At 42.9% G+C, this 8,643-nt stretch overlaps 1 long non-coding RNA gene across 1 annotated transcript; it reads left to right on the forward strand.

Annotated features, from left to right (window-relative positions):
* The first annotated feature begins 2,833 nt into the window (after positions 1-2,833).
* On the forward strand, positions 2,834-8,346 carry LOC138821107 (uncharacterized). Its single transcript, XR_011370049.1, has 3 exons — positions 2,834-2,980; positions 3,278-3,474; positions 8,252-8,346. It is a non-coding gene; the product is annotated as an uncharacterized lncRNA (long non-coding RNA).
* The last annotated feature ends 297 nt before the right edge of the window (positions 8,347-8,643 follow it).

Here is an 8,643-nt window from a genome sequence, read left to right on the forward strand (position 1 = left end):
CTCACAAGCACCTGTTCAGTCTTCACGTTATAGAAGAGCAAAAAAGAGGTTGATTTGCTGGGCTCTGGTGGCTCACACCTGTAATCCCAGCAATCCAGGAGGCTGGGGATCAAGGTTCTAAATCAGCTCAGACAGATTTTGAGACTTTTATCTCCAATTAACCAACAAAAAAGCTGGAAGTGAAGGTGTGACTCAAGTGATAGAATTCCAGCCTTGCGCAAAGAAGCAAAGCAAGAGTGCAAGATGCTGAGTTCAAAGCCTCAGTATAACACACACACACTAACTAGAAACTATACTCCCAAAAGAGAAGTCTGTGAGAAACTCTGAGAAGGTTTCATAAAATAAGCACTCAGGGCCTGGGAAGGTGTCTCAGTGGTAGAGTGTTTGTCTTGCATGCATGAGGCCTTGGGTTCAATTCCTCATGAGCAGAAAAAGCCGAAGTGACAATGTGGCTCAAGTGGTAGAGCGCTAGCCTTGAGGGACAGCACCCAGGCCAAGAGTTCAGGCCCCACAACCACCACCACCAACAACCAAAAAAAAAAAGGACTCATCATTCAGCTAAAGAAAAGCTATACTTCATATATAAATAGCTCAAGTGGTTTTCTGAAGTATTATGTGATAGTTGCTATCATAACTAAGCCAGTGAATAAAAAGTTAGAAAGACAATGGGGATGGTGCAAGAACCTGGGTTCAATCCCTAGCACCAAAATGAAGAAATGAAAGGTAAATTGAAAAAACAGAGATTGTGGTTTCTATCGCCAGGTAGTGGTTCCCATTCTGGAGGGGCTGGTCACGTACTTTCTCATATTCAGCTGATATCTGCTGCCCTATAAATTTCATGTTTTGTTTCTAGAACATGGATTAATACAAAGTAATTTTACTCCCACCTCTTCTGCCCCTTTCATCTGCCAACCTGTTAAACATTTGAATACAGCTGTTGTTATTTTCTTGGTCTCTTTTGTAAGATCAATCTGTCATTTCTCTTTTTGTAATTTGGCATCCAAAAGCTTCATCATCTCATTTAGGTCCTCTGAGTTGTCTCAGATTTATTAATAGATTCTTTGTGTGTGTGTGTGTGTGTGTGTATGTGTGTGTGTGTGTACACGTGTGTGCATACACGCATGTGCTAGTACCTAGGCTTGACTTCAGGGCCTCTTGCTCTTATGACTGACACTCTACCACTTCAGCCATTCCTTCAGCCTGGCATTTTGCTGGTTAATTGAAGATGGAATCTTACAGATTTTTTTTTTCCTTTTTGGTCATGAGGCTTGAACTTGGGGCCTGGGCCCTGTTACGAAGCTCTTTTTGCTCTAAGCTATGCCCTACCACTTTGAGCCAAAGTGCCACTTTCAGTTTCTGAGTGGTTAATTAGAGATAAGAGCTCATAAGGATTTTTCTGCTCAGACTGGATTCAAATCTCGATCCTCAGATCTTATCCTCCTGAGTAGCTAGGATTACAGGCTTGAGCCACTGGGTGGCCTGACAAATTTTTCTACCCAGGCTGGTTTTCAACCACGATCCTTTAGGTCTCAGGTTCCTGAGTAGCTAGTATTGTAGTCATAGGCTACAGGTGGGTGCCTGACTTATTAGTATCTGAAAGCATAGATAGCATTCATACTGGACACATTCACCTTTTATGTTCTGAGTAGAATAGTACACAGAAACACTGTCACTTCCATCATTTACTGTAACCCTTTAACACAGCAACCTGTCACAAGGTGGCTCTCATGGATAAGGCACTGCCTAAACCGTCTTTTAAGGACACACACCGTGAAGGAATGTGTGTCTTCAGGCTCTGTCTCCTTGCCTGTGGTGTCTCTGGTATGGGGTGTCCACAGGTCAGGACCTCCTGGGTCAAGCCCTTGGGACACAAAGCCCTATGGAAGGAAGAAGCCAGGAGAGCTAGGGTGAGAGGGTAGGTAGCTCCTGTGGTGGACAAATTACACCTCTACCTCTGTTTTTTGGGTTTGGGTTTGGGTTTGGTTTGGTTTGGTTTTTATTTTTGGTTGGTTGTGGGGCCTGAACTCTGGGCCTGGGCTCTGTCCCTCAGCTCTTCAGCTCAAGGCTAGCGCTCTACCACTTGAGCCACAGCACCACTTCCGTCTTTCTCTGTTTATGTGGTGCTGAGGAATCAAACCCAGGGCCTCATGCATGTGAGGCAAGTACTCTACCATTGAGGCACCTTCCCAGCCCCATCCACCTCTGTTCACACAGGTTAGTGGCCAACCTACTGGGCATTTCAGTGCAGATCTGCTCTAAGTTGACTCACACAATTTGATGGGAGGCTTATACCACCAGAAGAAGGGTGTACTTGCAATTTTAGCAGACCCAAGTGAAAGGCACACTCAGGAACCTGTCTCATCCAGCTGCTCACAGAGCCATTCTGCTTCCCCTTCCAGTCCAGAGCTAACCAGGTAGAATTCGAATTCATCTTCACCCTCAGTCTCAAAAGAATTGAGAGCTTCAAAGATTGAGTAGAAAGGAGAGAGAGCTATACAGAGTGAGACAGAGATAGAGAGGAGGAGGGGGAGAGAGAGACAGAGACAGACAGAGATAGTGAGACAGAGACAGTATAATCCCCTGACCAGAGCGTGGTGGGCTGCCTTGTCTTTTAGGAGATTTAACCAGATGAAAAGGTAAAGGAGCCAAAACAAAGGAATGGGACACAAGCCCCAAAGAATTTAGTCTAAAAGCTAAAAGAGCAAAACTTCTCCGAGGAGAAGAGGCTCCAGGGCCTGGTGACCATTGGTATGAAGACACTAGTCCCCCTTCTTCCCTGTGGCCCTCCCCCGCTCATTCCCTGTGCAGAACCCTGCCTCCCCTGACAGTTGACAGTTACTGGATGGACCACGGCCTCCATCTTTCCCAAAGCTACTCAGGCACTTCTAAATCTCCCCTAGTAGGGAAGTGGTAAGATTTTAAAGAAGGAGATGATGGAACACGTTCCTGCAGAGGGCTTCAAATAACTGCAGAGCACCAGGTTAGATTCTGAGAACTAGTCAACAGTGAAAGAGAATGTGTCGCGTGCTGCCTGTGGTCATCCGATGGACACTGGTGGCTCACACCTGTAATCCTAGATGGCTGAGAGCTGAGGATCTTGGTTTAAAGTCATTCCAGGCAGAAAACTGAGATTCTTACCTCAAATGACCAGCAGAAAGCTGCAAGTGGAACTGTAGCTCAAGTAGTAAGAGTGCCAGCCTAAGGGTCAGTGCCAAGTCAGTGGGAATTTGGGAGAGAAATGTTAATTTACTCTAAAATGATTTTTATTTCATACAAGCAAAGGACAGCTTCCTCCTAAGTGTGGGATGGATTATGGAACGATGAATGGACCACAAAATGGATTCATTGAACTAAGAGAGCGAAAGCCCTGGACTGTGAGCAGCGAGCACAGAAGAAATGAGAACATTCCTTGTCCACTCTCTACCCAAGATGTCCCCACTAAAATTTACCCAAATAACTTCTGGATTTTCTGAGGTAATTCTTTTTTAAACTTTTTTCTTGTTATTATAAAAGTAATGTACCAAAGGGTTACACTTACATACGTCAGATAATATGAACATGTTTTCTTGGACAATGCTAGCCCTCTCTTGCTGTCTCCCAGTTTTTCCCTCCCATTCCCACTCACAAGTTGTATAGTTCATTTTCAACATGGTGTGTTTGGATGAGAGGCTGTGGGAGGTCATTAATCTCACAGTTGGACCACAGTAAGCCCGGGTAGGTGGTGGGTGGCCAAATCATGGAAGTCCTTAAAGGTCTGGTTTAGAGTTGTTCCAAATATTCTAGACCATTACGTATGCACTGAGAGCTTTTCAGGGAGCCAGGGTCCCAGCCCATTGATAGAGATTGCTGAGACCCTAAAGTAGGGAAACAGAAGTAGGGAGACTGAGTAAAAGACTGGGGCCTAGCCCTCATGGACCCCACCCCTCAGAGTGGACAAGGACATCGATGACACTGCTTGGTTGTTAAAATGTAGACCATGAGATGATGGACAGCAAGTAGAAGCAGATAGGCAACTATTGCATTATGTACAGAGTTTGAAAAGCTCTCAGAGACACAGGCTGGCTGCAAAAGGGCACCAGCCAAATTCCAAGGATGGGTACAAGGGCAGAGAAAACACATCTTTGGTAGGAGAAGGTGTAGAACTGGTATTTGGACATGTGCTCTATGGACTCAGGTGTTTGTTAACTGAGAAGCATGGGTGGAGGGAAGGGGCGCGTGGGGCGGGGGGGGGGACTTGAACATTAAAGTTGGGTAGCATTACAGGATTTTCACATACACAGTTACATAGGTACCTATGTAAAATCCATTAATTTGCATACTTAAAATCTGTGCTCAAGTTTTTGTATGTGCCAGTCATAGGGTTTGAACTCAGGGCCTGGACACTGTCCCTCAGTTTGTCTGCTCAAAGTTATTCTACCCCTTGAGCCACAGCTCCACTTCCAGCCCATTTTGTGACTAATGGTAGATAAGAGTCTCAAGGACTTTGTTGCCAGGGCTGCCTTTGAACTGTGATCCTCAGACCTTGGCCTTCTGGGTAGATCAGATTGCTAATATTGTCTTATGATCAGAATTCAAAATACTCCTTTCCACTTACACATACTGATTCATATTATGGTAAAGTTTACAAAGGGAACAATTGTTAATCAGACCATCACTAGTCAAGATAACTTTGTAAGTCAGAGATTTATCTGTACATGCTTTTCATATCAATTCAGTACAGTGGAGTCTCAAACCTATGTATCAAGGGGTAAATACCTAGTCCTAGGGAATTCAGATAGATGGCCGAGGATCTGCTGTATAACTTCTCTCTTTCTCTTTTCTTCTCTGTCTTTTTTTCTCTATCTCTGCCTTTCTATTCGTTCTCTCTCCATCTCTGTCTTTCTGTTTATTCCCTATCACTCTTCCTTTTGTCCTCCCTGATCCATACATTTAAAAAACAACAACAACAAAAACTAGCTGAGTGCTGGCTTGTAATTCGAACTACACAGCAGGCTGAGATCTGAGGATTTCAGTTGGCAGGAAGCTGGTCTAGGAAAGTCCCTAAGACTCTTACCTCCAGTTCAGCTAGATGTGGATCTTTGCTCAAGTGGCAGAGTGTCAGGATTAAACAAAACAGCTAAGTGACAGTGCCCAGGCTGTGAGTTCGTCCCAGTCCTGTTGTGCACATGCAAATAATTACTGACATACGATGGTGAAATGATAAATTTTTAAATCGTAGCTTCATAATTATTACTATTTTCAAAATGATCATGTTTCTCTCCAGGTACTTCATGAGTAAAGAAGTCAAAAAGACCTGAGAAACAGCCTAGCCAGTCCACATACATATATGTGCATTTATCTGTATTTTATACATTAGAGACAATGATGTATTTGCTAAAAGAGGTGACAGAATTGAAAAGGATGGGGGACAATTACATGAAACATTTGAATGCACAAGTTTGTCTCCATACTTCGGGAGGCTTGCTATGAGCTCTAGGCCATCTAGCATTTAAGACTTGATTTGAATTTAGTTGAGTTTCCTGATGCTTTGACACCTTCTGATGGATGTTGCCTTTTGCTTTTCCATCCACTTCAGAGTGAAACAGGAGAAGCTAATTTTAAAACATAGTAGTAATTAGTCTGCAGAATGTACTTGAGAAACAGATGTCACCACAGAGAAAGGCTTTGTTTTTAGGAAAGCTGAAAGGAAGAAAGCAACCAACCTTGAATGACTGACTTTCATAGAAAGGAAGGAAACAATGCCAGGGCATTTTGTGGAAGTCACTGGAGAGAGAAACTATATAATACCTAGCAATGACTATCTACTTACTGGAATTATTTGCATGTTTAACCTTAATAACACAAGAATATGTTGGACTGACTAGTGAGGGCATGGACTATCATACTCCTATGTGTTAAATGTAAGGATAGAGAAAGGCCAAACAGCTGGGCACTGGTGGCTCACACTCATTCCTAAGATCTCAGCTCCTCAGGAGGCTTAGGATCCTAAGATCTTAGAATTGAGGTTTAAAGCCAGCCCTTACAGAAAGTCCAAGAGACTCTTCTCTCCAAATTATCCACCAAAAAGCTGGAAGTAAAGTTGTGGCCCAGATAGTATAGTGCTTGTTTTCAATAAAAAAAGCTCAGAGATAGTGTCCTGTCCCTGAGTACAGCCCCAGGATATGAGAGAGAGAGAGCAACAAAGAAAGAGAGAGGGAGGGAAGGAGAGGGAAAGGGAAAGAAGGGCATAGAGGGAGAGAAAGAGAGATGGGGGGGAAGAGGGAAAGAAGGGAGGGAGCAAGGAGAGAGAGAGGGGGGCCAAAGTTTAAGATAAATTATTTAGGGTCTGGGAATGGGGCTTAGTGATAGAGTGCCTGCCTAGCATGCATGAAGCCCTGGGTTCGATTCCTTAGTACCACATAAACAGAAAGGCTGGAAATGGCACTGAGGCTCAAGTGGTAAAATGCTAGCCTTGAGGAAAAGAAAGCAAAAACCTTAGGGTCAATGCTCAGGACCTAAGTTCAAGCCCCAGGACTAGTTCAACAAGAGCAAGCATCTCATTGAAAATTTGAGACTTATAGACCATATCAGGGATTCTACTTACTAAATGATAAAGGAAGGGAAGTCATGAAAAGGAAGGAATAAAGAGAGAATTATTCTAGACAGGATGTGTACAACAAATAGCAGTAGTAAGATAACATATTTATGGAGTGCCTGCTATGTTAGGCCGTATAGTAGGTGCAGGGTAATTGGCTATGTGATCAAAGCAAAGTTCTCATTTCCACGGAACATATGCTCCTTCAGGAAGCACTAATAACAGATAATGATATATGCCATAGGACAAAAGAGGTATGACATGTTAGGAAAATGTTATGGCTCAAAGCCACAAATTGGGTTAAATAAAGAAGAGTAATAAAAGGATAATGGTAAGGTTGAAGGAAAGGAAGGATTTCTGAGAAGATATTCTTTGAACCAAAACTAGAAGGCAGAGAGAAAGAAGGCTATGTAGAGTCCAGGAGTGAGCAACTAGACAGGCCCTGAGCCACAAGCTCACAGCCAGGGGAGATTGAACTGGAAGATTCCACCTGGCAGCAGAGTAGTAGATGGTGATGCCAGAAGGATGTAAGGGCATGGGTTGCGCAGAAATGGGAAAGCTATGTAAGAAATAGTGTGAGGCTGTGTTAAGAATAGGCCACATATTGTTGACGTATCGATGTTACATTTTAAGTTCAATGAATTAGTACACTTGGACATTATTTAAATGCCATTTATTCTTACAGAATCACCTTCATGATGGGAAGATATTTGTTTATCTGCTAAGGCCATAGATCTTCTATTTAATTATCCTCTATAATACCAAAACATCAATCACAATGATAGTTTTTGGTTTTGGTTGTTTTTTTTTTTTTTTGGTTGTGAGGTTTGAACTCTGGGTTTGGACACTGTCCCTCAGCTCTTCAGCTCAAGAATAGCACTCTACCAATTGACCCACAGTACCACTTATGGTTTTCTGAGTGGTTTACTGGAGATAAGAGTCACGGGCAGGACTTTCCTTCCCCAGGCTGGCTTTGAACTTATGATCCTCAGATCTCAGCCCCCTGAGTAGCTAGGATTACAGGTGTGAGCCACCAGCACCCAGCTCACAATAATGATTTTTAACTGTTGAATGAGGACTTGCATGCTACTCATTGTGCAAAAGACTTTTAAAATTTCAGAAAAAGATGATTAAAAATAAGTGTCACTGAATTAGAAGTAGCATTTTCTCAGGACAGCTGACAATCAGAAGATGGTTTGTGAGGATATGTGTCATTATACTTCTGCTTTCTCCTTCACTTCACATTGGGTTTTTTCCCCCTTATTTTAAGGCTTTAAGTGTGTGTGTGTGTGTGTGTGTGTGTGTGTGTGTGTGTGTGTGTGTGTGTGTGTGTGTGTGTGCATTTTTTTCTCTAAATTAGATGTGACTGATGGTGTCATTTGTGTACTGTGACTAGAAAAAATGAACTTGTCATGGGCCATAGTGGAGTTAAAAAGACTGGCAGTATCCTAAAAGCCCCCATGGGGACAATTTAAAATTCTCTAAAGCGAAGTGTAAATTGTTTGGTGTCTTATAAGCTCAGAGATCTCAGGACATACATTGTTCCATTAAAGGCAGATTCCTGTTAACTGAAGTCACAGACAAGTATAGAAGATTTTTAAAAATCCATTTATGATTGTGCAATAGGAATTACAAATCCTCTAGGAACTTGAAATCCAATGCATTGTTTTCTTTCAGGCCTGCAGTATGAGAAGCTGGAGCATGATGTGAAGAGTTCATGGAATAAGAAATAAACCCACAACATTTAAGAGCTGTGTTGTTGTTGTTTCGTTGTTGTTGTTGAGCACTGGGGATCAAACCAAGGGTTTTGCACATGCCTGGCAAATCTCTTAACTGGCTTCCTCTCTACATCTCTCTTACTTTTCTCTTCTGGCTTGCCCTGAGGTAAGCAGCCTCATCCAGAGGCTTCTCTGCTATGAGGTTCTGACTCCTCATGGGAGTTAGAACAAAGAACTCCATTCTGCAACCATGAGCTAAAAATAAAAATGCAGGGCTGGCAATATGGCTTACTGGTAGAGGGCTTGCCTAACATGCATGAAGCCCTGGGTTTGATTACTCAGTACCACATA

The sequence above is a fragment of the Dipodomys merriami genome, unplaced genomic scaffold, assembly GCF_024711535.1.
Source record: "Dipodomys merriami isolate MVZ:Mamm:240054 unplaced genomic scaffold, mDipMer1.0.p SCAF_9, whole genome shotgun sequence".
NCBI lineage: Eukaryota > Metazoa > Chordata > Mammalia > Rodentia > Heteromyidae > Dipodomys > Dipodomys merriami.